This window comes from Periplaneta americana, chromosome 15 (genome assembly GCF_040183065.1).
Source record: "Periplaneta americana isolate PAMFEO1 chromosome 15, P.americana_PAMFEO1_priV1, whole genome shotgun sequence".
Classification (NCBI taxonomy): domain Eukaryota; kingdom Metazoa; phylum Arthropoda; class Insecta; order Blattodea; family Blattidae; genus Periplaneta; species Periplaneta americana.
Window position 1 is genome coordinate 2,772,454 of NC_091131.1, and position 13,900 is coordinate 2,786,353.

The window sequence follows — 13,900 nt, forward strand, 5'->3', positions numbered from 1 at the left end:
ACCACCAAAGTGCTTTACAGGCAAAAAAAAAAAAAAAAAAAAAAAAAAAAAAAAAAAAAAAAAAAAAAAAAAAAAAATTCAGTGAAAAATGTTACTTCTGAGAAAAAGACGTATATAATGTAACCTACATAATGTAAAGTGGGTACTCCTGTTATGGCCATGTTCCTGATATGGCCACTCCCCTATTGTGAGTTAGTTAACCAAAAAATCCGCTAAATTGCAGCAGCATCCAGTGAAAGGGCATCCTGGTATGTTACTTGACCGTTTTACATCCAGTCAGGTTGAGCAATATGGCGTCAGTTTTGCGGTTTTCATGTGACCTCTTCTTATTTTTCTCTGGTAAGTCTCCTTCGTTTTATGCATGTTCTTCAAAGACTTGTTTCATGAAAACCATCGTACTCCATTCAGTTTTAATGTTCTGTTGATTGGTGTTCTCGTTGATGGCGTTTTTTTTTTTTTTAGGAATTGTTCACAATCAAACGATTTTCGTGAAAGCTTACCTAATGCACCATGGCCATATCAAGTTCATTTCACTTTTTTTTTTCACCTGACAAATTTACATGCCTTATAGCTGGGATTACGCAAAAATTTTGTATTTTAAGAAAAACAACTTAATTTTTTTATGGATAAACCTGTTTTGACTACACTTTTGAATTATAAAAAAGATTATTGAGTGTCATGTTTATTCATTTTGCACCAAAATTATTTAATTTTAGCACAACTGCGCTATCAAACTGAAAACAATCACGATTTGTACAACATGGAACAAGGGTGGCCATATCATGTGCACATGTTCCTGATATGGCCACTAGGTAGACTTTTGGAATTTGGGACTTTTTGGACAATTAAAGCTATTTTTATGGGGAAAGCAAATTGTTTTAAGAAAGTCCACTAGACTGAGACCGAGTAAGAAAAAAGTGGTTTACATTTTTTTTCAAAATGGCGGCTAGAAAAATTCTCAAACCTTAGCATGGCCATATCAGGGACACCTACCTTATGCACATAAGCTTAAAATTGGAAAATGAAACCCACAGAAAGAAAACAACTTACCAAAAATAATATTTTGCCAAGAACTTTCAAACGCCTTTTTGTCAGATGTAATATTTTTTGGCAATGTGTTTTGCTTGTAAACCGACGATATACTGCAACAAGGCGCCGTAGACTCATCCACGGTCCAAATCTACGGCACGTGATCTTCTGCTGTAGATCTCGAAGTTCTGAGGACCGCAAAGAAATCCAGTATCCCGGCAGTTAAAAGTTGGTTGGATGAAGCGGCTATGACGGCACGCTGAGGTGTTAGTAATGCGTGCTTTTAGTGCTGTCTATTTTCTCGCTGAAGAGTTTGAGTTCAAAGAGAAGCAGCTGGAATCATACAAAAGGCATGTGACGAGTCATGGACATCAGACGGGAAAACATTCCAGGCTGTCTGTGTTTGAAGAACGATGTGTTCACGGTTGGTTACGTTAAACTGCGGGAAAAGTGAATTACGGGATCGGAACTTCAGCAGAACAAGTGAAAGCAGTTTGGTGACGTAGATGAATATTATTTACAGTTCAGATTTTGGATATTCTTTCTTTATCCTGTGCCTTAAAAAATAGGTTGCAGCCGCCAAATTACTCTTCAAGGAACGACCACTCATATAAATTGAGGGAAAGAAGACAGAGGACGGACACTGGAAAGTTTTATTTTCTCAATCGTACTATCAGGGACTGGAATGCTTTACCTGCAGACTTACTAAAGGCTTTACCAACAACCAAATATGTATTTAAAAATAGGCTTAAGGACTTTACTAATAGACGGTAATTATCAGGGAAAGGATTTATATGTAAATACATATTTACTTATAAAGCTAATATAATTTATATTTTGCATTATCTTTATGTTTCACAATGTGTAGGGTTGAAAAATCCTACTTTTATTTTCCATATTTTTCCATATTTTAGAGTTTAGTACATATTTTCGTTAATTTCCATATATTTTCCATATTTCATATAAAACAGTCCATATTATATTAGGTTTAACAATAAAACAAAACAAAATTCCATTAACTTTTAAAAATACATTTCAACAATAGAGATTTAAACACATGTTCAGTAATCCCTTTAACATCAGAGTTATTTGAAAATTAGCAGTCCTATCAACAATGGGAAAGTAAGTTACAAAACTGTATTAATTTAATTTAAAATTTTTAACAGACTTCAGTTGTGCAGCTCAACAGTTAAATGCCAGTCAGAGTACACATAGGTTCAGTTTTGTAAATCATACTATAAAGACGGTAAATATGCCAAAAGTACGTCATTCAGTCAATTTAAAATCAAAACTAACAAGTTACATTTCAGAATTTAAAGAAGATGGTTTATCAACTGACAATAAAATATTATTTTGTAATTTGTGTCAGTGTGCAGTATCATCTACACAAAAGTTCCTGGTGCAACAACACATTACAACTAGTAAACATCAGGCCAACAAACAACTAAATTCCAAGCAGAGACAATTGTTTTTAACACAACCAACAACATCGAATGTAAGATCTGAGTTTAACATCGACCTGTGCCGTTCTCTCATCTCTGCTGATATTCCTCTCTACAAACTAAAGAATAAGGTCTTCAGGGAATTCCTTGAAAAATATACTCAACATACAATCCCGGATGAGTCAACACTTAGGAAGACGTATGCTCCATCCATCTACGATGAGACAATACAGAAGATAAGAGATGAAATTAAAGATAGTTCAATTTGGGTTTCCATTGATGAGACTCCCGACAAAGAAGGTAGACTTGTTGGTAATGTAGTTATCGGTTTGTTAAGTGAACAATATTCTGAACGAATTCTTTTACATTGTGATGTTCTAGAAAAGTGCAATAACAAAACTATAGTTAAACTGTTCAACGAAGCTATGGGTATCCTGTGGCCAAAGGGTATTATGTACGATAATGTGTTATTCTTTATTAGCGATGCTGCCCCTTATATGGTCAAAGCTGGACAAGCATTATCTGTTGTATATCCTAAATTGACTCATTTTACTTGTGTGGCGCATGCATTTCATCGTGTGGCAGAAGTGGTCAGAGACAATTTCCCTAAAGTAGATTTGTTGATTTCATCAGTGAAAAAAGTATTTCTCAAAGCTCCCAGTAGAGTTAACGTGTTGAAAGAAATGTACCCTGAAATTCCATTGCCACCAAAGCCAATTTTAACTAGATGGGGTACATGGCTAGAAGCAGTTGAATATTATGCCGAACATATAGACTCTATTAACAATGTTCTCCTTGCATTGGACTCTGAAGATGCAGTCTCAATTGATACTGCGAAAACAGTTACCTGTGACATAAGTGTGAAGAATGACTTAGCTCACATTCAGCATACATTTTCATGCATCATAAAAACGCTCAAAAGTCTCCAAAATAGGCACCTTTCACTATCTGAAAGTTTTGAAATTATAAATAGTACTGTGGAACAACTGAATCGTGGTAGAGGTAAAGTTGCAGATGCAGTAAGAGCTAAGGTGGACACTGTACTTTCAAAAAACCCTGGATATGAAGAACTACAAAAGGTTGTTGCTGTGATGAGTGGTGAATCAACAGTGAAGATTAACTTGGACTTATCCCCAGCAGACATTGTGAAATTGAATTATGTACCAGTTACTTCTTGTGACGTCGAACGCTCTTTTAGTCAGTATAAATCTATCCTCAGAGACAATAGAAGAAGATTCACTTTTCAGCACTTGAAAGAAATGTTTGTAACCTATTGTTATGGTAACAGACAATAAAAATTGTGTTTTGTTGAAACTACATTGGAAGATAAGGTACGTCCATTATATTTTTTGTTTAGTTTGATTAAAATGTACCAATATTTAACGTACATAGTCATTTTTTTATAATTTTAAGTCCATATTTAATTCCATATTTTGGTAAAAATCCATATTTAATTCCATATTTTGGTAAAAATAACTACATATATATTTACATATTTCATATATTTTTAGTCCATATAAATCCGTTCCCTGGTAATTATACACAGTATTTAAAGGGTGTAAATGATATTTTGTTATTGAAGTGTTGTACCAGTGAAGAATTATGTTGTGTCAGTGAAGTGTGTAAGTGAAGCTTTATAGTTTATAGTGGCAGTGCAAAGTATTTGAACAGTGAAATGTTTTTGAAGTGTTAGTGAAATCAGGATAGAATCAGTTAAATGTGTCGTAGTTCCAGTGCAGCGAGTGAGTTGACAGCGAAATGAGTGTAATGTTGAAAGGTACTTGTGCAGATATGAACATATCATACTCGTGGGTTTTAGTTCGAACTTAGGTTTAAGATACAAATTAGATTTACTTTAAATGTTATTTTAAGTGATCGTGCTTCATTTAATTTAGGATGTTCCCTGTTATTATTATTATTATTATTATTATTATTATTATTATTATTATTATTATTAATTACTGTTAGTATTAATTATTAGTATTATTATTAATTGTATTTTTTATTAATTGTGACTATTATTGCCATTATTGAGTGTAATTAGTTACCACTGTCACCTGCAGTGTGAATAAATACATACATGTTGGATGAAATGGTACATTTTGGCATCTAAAGTGGAATATTTCTTAATTTCGACATGACGCTGTTTCAACACACTGTTGCCAACCTAGCTAAGATGGAAAATTTGTCTTTACTTCTAATCACTTAATCTCACTTGACGTCCCCGCGCGTGCAACGTTGGCCAACAAGCAGGGAGTTTCTCGCCTTAGGAACCTTGGTTCGAGGCCGTGTAAGTCCATCGAACAACTAAGAGACTGGTCTCCAACTACTTCAGCCTTCTTTTGTTTGTTGTTTCTGTAACTCCATTGTTCATGAGAGAAGTATGTAACTTGAAATTACTGCTAACAAGTAACACAAGCTTAGCCTCAAACACAGTTTTCAAATGGTGGAACTCCCTGGTCAACAGTCCACAGTCAAATTATCTGGTTGGTTTAAAAACAATAAAATTTCTATAAAATATTCAGATGTAAAAGGTCCGAAATGCCAAGCATAAGTAAAAAGAAATATGAAACAACGAATGTAACCCCCGGATGTAAAGGGTCCGGAGGATAAGTAAAACGGGTCAATGAAAACTAAATCACCCTGTCAAGTCCTGTAAAATCCGTTGCGCTACAGCCCGTGAAGGGCCTAGACTGACCAGCCGGCTGCTGGCCTCACGCCCGCATGCCGAAGCAAAGGTGGACGATCATCCAACCAGCATGGAAGTATCGTGTAGTTAGGACGATGATCCCCCAGCCGTTATAGCTGGCATTCGCAACCGGATTTCGCTACCTATCGCAGCTCCCCAAGGGCATCACGATGCTGGGTGGGCACCGGTCCCATACACTGGCCGAAATTTCATGAGAAAATTTCTTCCCCCATGAGGACTCGAACCAGCGCGCATTCCGTAACGCGAGTCCTAGGTGAGATGCCTTAGACCACGACGCCACGGCGCAGGACCCGACAAGTCCTGTACTGGTTAAAAATCTCAAAACTGCATTTGCACGATTAAAATCACGTAGAGTCGGCCGAATTGCATATTGTCGACGAACACGGTCATATTTCGTACAATGTAGTGAAATATGTTCGACCGCAATTGGTACATGGGATATACCACACTCCGGCTGAGGATCGTGGCGTAGAAGATGGCCATGTGTCAGTAACTTCAAAGACTGGTGACTAATGAGCCATTACCCCGACTACAAGTGGCGATACTGAACAACATGGCGTCATCTGCTCCTTGACGACGGGTAACCACTGTCATTTGTCTTGTGTTCTCTATTCGGTACGGAAGTTACACACTGAGATAAACATCAGCGGATAAACAGGATGATCCGCCACTGATTGATTGTGGCTCCATCTGTCTGCGTTTGTGAAAAATTTCGCAGTGGAAATGACTTGATGAAATACCAGTTAAAAAAAAAAAAGAAAAGAGCTCGGGAGTTGATTCCTGTTGTTATATCACTCTATCCAATCAAACTTCGCCACTGGATGGAATATCGACAGCAAAGAAGGAAGAAAAAGAAGTGGCCACAGCAATAAAATGAATTGAACCGCCTCCTCGCACAAGTGGTGGCTGTTGGCAGACTGGAAATGGTACAGGCTGCAACTCCGCAGAAGTAATCTGCTATAAAAATAGAATTTCTCTGAGCGGAGAAGTAACAGCCTTCTTGATTACATTTCTGCTTCCCGTCTTAAATTTTGCATCGTCACCAGCTGCTCCATCTTGACCATTAGATGAATAGCCGACAAACTCATTTTATCCATCCGTACGCTCAATTGCATAGAATTTATGGATAAAATATTTTCTTTGTCACAATTAGCGAAAGAAGATCGTTTGGATGTTGTCCAACATCATGTGTCATAAGCTTGACCATTACACTTTTACTAGTCTACACCGTACTACTTTTGACCAATAAAACGGTACGGAACGACGTGTTTCAACCAATCATGGCTGCTTATTCTACAATTTCTATCATCTCCCTAGCATTTGTTTGTTTTTACCACCCACTTCTTTCTTTGCCACCATTGCACTTTCAATAATTATGCCTTTTAAAATGATTCGTGTTTATTCCATCATTCCTAATTAAAACTTTTCCATCATTTATCTTGTTTATAGAAACTGGAAACTAGTTCGATTAATTAAAATGTGTCTCAGTGAAACGTACAGCAGAGTTCGTATAGTTCAGTTTCTGTCAGATGCGTTTCCAATTCACTGCGGGCTAAAGCAAGGAGATGCACTATCACCTTTACTTTTTAACTTTGCTCTAGAGTCTAGAGTATGCCATTAGGAAAGTCCAGGATAACAGAGAGGGTTTGGAATTGAACGGGTTACATCAGCTGCTTGTGTATGCGGATGACGTGAATATGTTAGGAGAAAATCCACAAACGGTTAGGGAAAACACGGGAATTTTACTGGAAGCAAGTAAAGAGATAGGTTTGGAAGTAAATCCCGAAAAGACAAAGTATATGATTATGTCTCGTGACGAGAATATTGTACGAAATGGAAATATGAAAATTGGAAATTTATCTTTTGAAGAGGTAGAGAAGTTCAAATATCTTGGAGCAACACAGAATAAATATGGGAAATGCCTGTTATTATTCGGTTGAGAAATTTTTATCATCCAGTTTCTTGTCGAAAAATCTGAAAGTTAGAATTTATAAACAGTTATATTACCGGTTGTTCTTTATGATTGTGAAACTTGGACTCTCACTTTGAGAGAGGAACAGAGATTAAGAGTGTTTGAGAATAAGGTGCTTAGGAAAATATTTGGGGCTAAGAGGGATGAAGTTACAGGAGAATTGAGAAAGTTACACAACACAGAACTGCACGCATTGTATTCTTCACCTGACATAATTAGGAACATTAAATCCAGACGTTTAAGATGGGCAGGGCATGTAGCACGTATGGCCGAATCCAGAAATTCATATAGAGTGTTAGTTGGGAGGCCGGAGGGAAAAAGACCTTTAGGGAGGCCGAGACGTAGATGGGAAGGTAATATTAAAATGGATTTGAGGGAGGTGGGATGTGATGATAGAGAATGGATTAATCTTGCTCGGGATAGGGACCAATGGCGGGCTTATGTGAGGGCGGCAATGAACCTGCGGGTTCCTTAAAAGCCAGTAAGTAAGTATCTTGTTTATATTATTTAGGTTATGTAATAGCTTCTGCTGTATGATATTATGGGTAGTCACGTATCAGAGACTGTTTAATATATATTGATAACTGAAGTGGAATGCAGCTGTTTTAATAAAAATGAAACTGAATCAACAAAACCTTCTTGACTAGTAATCGTCCATAAAGTTCATTGAAGATTGTACAGTGGGCGCAAATGGTCACAAGAGAACAGCTCATCATAACACATTACTGCCATCTAGCGGAGTATTTGTAACGATGAGATGTACAATAATGGGTACATTTGAGGACAGTTTAGTATTTTCAATTAATATTTTATTGTATCAGAGTACTTTATTTGTTCTAATCTTTATATACTTTCTTCTAATCGTGTAACAGTCAATTTAATCCCACTGGAGTTTTGATTTTATCAACAGTAATCTCACTAGACGTTTTTTTATTTATCTAGAGAAAATCAAAACTCGAGTGGGATTTAATTGACTATTACACGATTAGAAGAAAGTATATAAAGATTAGAAGTAACGAAGTACTCCAATACAATAAAATATTAATTGACTTACGAAAATACAACTGTCTTCAAATGTATTATTGTACCATCTCAACATTACAAATATTACGCTAGATGCATGCTAGATGGCAGTAGTGTCTTTATACAGACACTGTAATGATACTATTCAATAAATCTTAATATTAAACAAACAATCTCTGATACGTGACTATCCATAATATCATATAGCAGAAGTTCTTTTTATCCTCTCAAAGCAGAAGCTCTAACATAACCTAACTAATATACACAAATGTTAGAAAAGTTTTAATTAACGACGATGACATAAAAAATAAACATGAATAATTTTAAAAGGAATAATTATTGAATGTACAATTTTCAAATTTGAATGTGGTTGGTGGTTCAATTGATGTTACATTGGACGTGTGCGTAATAGAAGTGGAACTCGTTGATTTAGGCCTACATGGTGTATTCAACTTATTCAGGATTTCCGAATGGTGCTCTTCATTTATTTGTAAATCGGATTTCTGAAGATGCATAGGTATGATCAGTGATCTTTATTAATTCTTGTTCTTGAATGCCAATGCGAGTCATATTTGAAACTGCTGTGCATCGACTGGAGTGGTTTGTAATTTTATATATATATTTTTGATGTCCAGACCAGCGCAGTTTTCAATGTTGGCAAACAAAGAAACAAATGCTAGGGACGCGATAAAATTAAACAAATGCTAGGGACGCGGTAAAATTAAACAAATGCTAGGGACGCGATAAAATTGTGCGATAAGCAGCCATGATTGGTTGAAATACGTCCTTTCGTACCGTTTTATTGGTCAAAAGTAGTATGACGTAGTAAGAGTGTAATAGTCTACATAAATCAAAACCTCTAGTAAGATTACTGTAGATTAGGCCTACATCACATTTTCAAGATCTTCCACGTGCGACAAACTTTTATTTCCTGTCGTTTCCAAGTAGATACAATCGTCTTAGTGATCTTTCTTGTCCGATAACCGTATATTTCTTAATTTCTTTTGACTCGTTTCCAAGTATACTGATGTACACTTAAGATTATTTCTAAAAATCTAATTTGCCCGTCTTTTCTATGTTGGCAACTGTCACGAGATATCACCAAAGCGGGTAAAACCATAGTGCTGTGTACTGAAACAATAATAATTATTATTTATTTATTTATGATCGATCGATCGATTGATTGATTGACCTAATACTAACATGCACTTTGGCAACATAAAAGTCATAGTTTTGACTAATCAGTTTATGATTTATGAAACCTAACCTTAAAATGTAATTTGTTTGACCACATGAAATGATTAGACGAGTACCACTTTAATATGTGGTGTTTATTTCTTAATTATTATTACTATTATTATTATTATTATTATTATTATTATTATTATTATTATTGTGCTATTACTCAACATTAATATGATCAATTGCATTCAAATTTTAAACAACACTCGCCAGTAACTTTCTTATCATGAAAGTTGGCAGCTTCTTCAGTAACAAACGATCTTTTCAACTTAACAGTTACAAAGTCACTGCCAGTTTTAGTATTCGTTAAGTACCGAAATTTGAAACGAAATTGGCAAAAGAAAATTCAACTTGACAACTAGAAAATCACTGTAATACACTAGCATACGTAGTAGTAGGGGGAAATGGTTAGGTTTCACCCTTAGAGTATAAAGTAAAAAGACGAAAGATTATAGATACAAAACGTTGATTATCTTTAAAGGGCCCCCATACACGCAAAGACTTGCCGGCTTATCTGTGCTATGTCTGAATTGTATGGGTGTCCATACACAATCGTACCTAACTCCTAGTCTTATAGTTCAGAAAGAAATCGTTAATTCTCATAAATAATTCATTTCGCTTGGACAAACGCAATCACTGTTTCTTCACAGTTCTACGTTCATATAAATGAGTGAGAATAGTTTCTCAAAATTATACTTTCATAGCTTTCCGCCATTATTTTGCCTATAGAGAACTCTTTTAAACGAAATCGCGACCACATGTTCGCAGTATCGCTTGTTGCTATGTTTGCTTTTTGTTACGCTTAATTTAGCGAGCTCTACAGCCGGAAATATTCAAGCAGCCGCAGAAATCTGGAGACTTACAGTACATTGAGGCCAAAAGCCTTAATACTTTTCGCCACTGCACGAGGAGATTTTTCTGTGGATTTGGGTTCATACAGACTTACCTCCAAGTATGTTTCTACGTGTATGGGGCCCTTTATCCCGATAACTTCACGGCTCTCATTTGTTTCGTCTCGTTACCAAGGATATATAAATTGTTCATGCCGATAAACGCCCGTCTCTAGTTTGTTTCGTCTCATATCCAGTGGGTTACAAACACGTTTACTGTCTTTTATGTCCAATAATCTCACGACTCTCATCTGTTTCGTCTCGTTACAAAGGGGTTAGAAACACGTTTGTTATAAGTCGGGTAAACTCACGTTTCTCATTTGTTCCCTTCCGTTTCCAAGGATTGGAAGATGTAAATACCTTTGATTTTTTATGATCAATGAACTTCCGTCTCTACTTTGTTTCATCTCGTTTGCAAGGAATTACAGACACTCACGCTATCTTCTATGTTCGATAAGCTCACGTTTCTCATTTGTTTCTCTTTTATGTTTGGTAAGGTCATGTTTCTCATTTTCGATAAACTCACGTTTCCCATTTGTTTCGTGTCGTTTCTAAAGAGTTATAAACACGTGTACCGTCTCTTATGTCCGATAACTCTCTTTTTTCATTTGTTACGTGTCGTTTCGAAGGAGTTATAAACACGTTTACTATCTTTTATGTCCGATAACTCTCTTTTTTCATTTGTTTCTCTTTTTTGTCCGATAAGCTCAAGTTTCTCATTTGTTTCGTGTCGTTTCTAAGGAGTTATAAACACGTGTACTATCTCTTATGTCCGATAAGCTCACGTTTTTCATTTGTTACGTGTCGTTTCTAAGGAGTTACAAATAAGTTTACTATGTTTTATTTCCCATAAACTCACGTTTCTTATTTGTTTCGTGTCGTTTCCAAGGAATTACAAACACGTTTACTACATGTCCGGTAAGCTCACGTTTCTCTTATTTCGTGTCGTTTCTAAGGAGTTGCAAACACGCTTCCTATGTTTTATTTTCAAGCTCACGTTTCTCACTTGTTTCATGTCGTTTCTAAGGAGTTACAAACACGTTTGCTATGTTTTATTTCCAAGCTCATGTTTCTCATTTGTTTCATGTCGTTTCCAAGGAGTTACAAACACGTTTACTATGTTTTATTTCCAAGCTCATGTTTCTCATTTGTTTCGTGTCGTTTCCAAGGAATTAACAAACATGTTTACTATGTTTTATTTCCAATAAGCTCACGTTTCTCATTTGTTTCGTGTCGTTTCCAAGGAGTTACAAACACTTTTACTATGTTTTATTTCCAAGCTCACGTTTCTCATTTGTTTCGTGTCGTTTCCAAGGAATTAACAAACATGTTTACTATAATATGGCCGATGAGCTGCCGTTTTTCATTTGTTTCGTCTCACTTGGAAAGAGATACAACATATTATGTTTTTTTAATTGTTACATTAGGTAGTGTCTAGTTTTGTGTTTTGTTTCCATGGATACACGTTACAATCGCTGCAGCTCGAACGCGATGTGTCGTGCATCCTACATGGATGATTATTAATCTTTGCAAGTCATATTTGGACTCCACAATAATTAATGCGGTAGTGATATCGACATTGCTATCCAATATGGAGAAGTAATGGCCAGGCTCCACTTCCGCCAAGTTCTGTTTTGTTGAACACATGATTTTGCAGAGAGAATAATTGGTGATTCTTTTGCTTACAGGTCTGCATGGGTCTTGCAACACTGAAGGCAGTCATGTAAGTACCTCATACACTTAAAATATCTATTCGGCCTGCAACGTTCTTCACGCCCATGTTGCTAGGGGCCAATTGCAATTCATTTCCTTCTGTAAATAATAATGGCGGAATATTTCAATGCAAGTTTGAGTGTGGAATGCAGAAAATTCGGTGCCGAAAATTCTTCGATCTGGTCCTGTTTGTGTACTCCACACCAGAAGGTGATTTCAATTTGATGCCATAGCATATTTATCGGGGGCATAACAGAATGATTTACTTTAAGGACATTGCTTTCTTAGACTCCTAAAAGGTACGATATTATAGCTTATTTACTGGGGCATAACGGCACATTTGACTTCAGGACAATGCGTTCTTCCTTCACAATAGTTACAGAATTTGTCCCTTCCAAATATTCCTTTGTTGATGAGTACACCTAGGTCTATGAAGTGAACAGAAAATCATCACATGTCCGGATAAAGGATAATAACAAATTGTAGAGGAACTATGGGCGCTGTGTTTATAGTTCTGTTCTTACATTTAAAATAGTTCTCGTCAGTCACTGTTGAGTTCATGTTGATCTCAAGTTTACAATTTGGATTCGAACTGGATGTAAGATATATGCGAAACCTGCAGAAGAAGATCTCGATTTCACCCAGACGAAGTTAGACGAAACCACGCGCCTTCTTAAGGCAGACATACAAGTCGCATGTTTATGTAATAGAGAGAGTGACCCGTAAGTAATTCTACAGGGACATCATTTTATTTTTACTAACATTTCTAATATTAACCTGGCTATACCTTTAGATCAACGATTAAAAACCGGAAACACCGTTTGCTACCTCCTTCCACGACTGGAGTTCGATGATACTGGCGTAATATACAAACAAATCACTTTACTAGGTATAGGAGGGAAGAAAAGTAGTTCATCCATTTACGTAAACTAGGAAATATCGCGATTTTCAGTTTGATAATTTTCATTAGGTTTTTGTTTAATCAAAATACAGTACAGTATTAATAATGAGTGTTTTTACTTACTAACTGAGCTGTCCATGCGGACGTAGTCATTATGCTGTCCACAGCACATTACCGTACAATATAGAGAATGAAGTTAAATTGAAAAATAATCATAATATGGATATTTAAACACATTTTTGAAAATGGTGACCGTTCATTTCGATACAGGCTTCAGTTCTAATGTGCATATTATCGCACTATAGACTGTTGTACGTAATTTCAATTACCAGGTTCGTACTTCGTATCAGTAAATCATGTTGAAATAATTCTGTACCTACTCTATAAAAGAGACCTTACGTACTGTAAATTCAATCTTCACTTCTGCCTGATCCGAAAGATAAAATTACTCAGACATGCTATCTACTGTCCGTCCAATTGGTTACGTCGCAGCGTCGTAGAAAGGGAGGAAATCACGTGACTATTAATTACTTAACGAGGCCCTTTTATTTAAGTTATTTTAAACAATTGTATGGGTATAATATTACGTAGACGTCCAATTCCTAACAGAAATTAATGTTCTCAGAAAAGAGCTAAGCCACTAGCATTTACAGAGAGGCGAATAGAAGCAGGTAGAGGAAACCGGAATGCGACGTAGGCAAATGGAAAATGATACAATATTGAAAGCTCTTTCGTCACTGGAAAACGCGAACATATTTTTGGAACGTACTGTTTACTATGACCGTAAGGCTACTATGACTATATATGCGGTCTTGGATCTGTGTGGAGGACGGTTGAACTTCACTAGTAGATGGGGTGGGAGTGAAGTACATTAAAAAACTCAGGTACAATAAAAATTGAAGTAAAAATAAAATGATGTCTCTGTATTAATTTCATGGGGTTATTCTTTGAGATATAAAAATTTATTACAGTTTTGCT

The 13,900-nt window shown here is 36.0% G+C and overlaps 1 long non-coding RNA gene across 1 annotated transcript in view; it reads left to right on the top strand.

The window, feature by feature from the left end:
* The window catches only part of LOC138715598 (uncharacterized), a 411,462-nt gene that overhangs the window by 188,197 nt on the left and 209,365 nt on the right, over window positions 1–13,900 (top strand). The window contains exon 2 of the long non-coding RNA XR_011336508.1: window positions 11,997–12,031. This is a non-coding gene — a long non-coding RNA (uncharacterized lncRNA). The remainder of the gene's footprint in view (window positions 1–11,996; window positions 12,032–13,900) is intronic.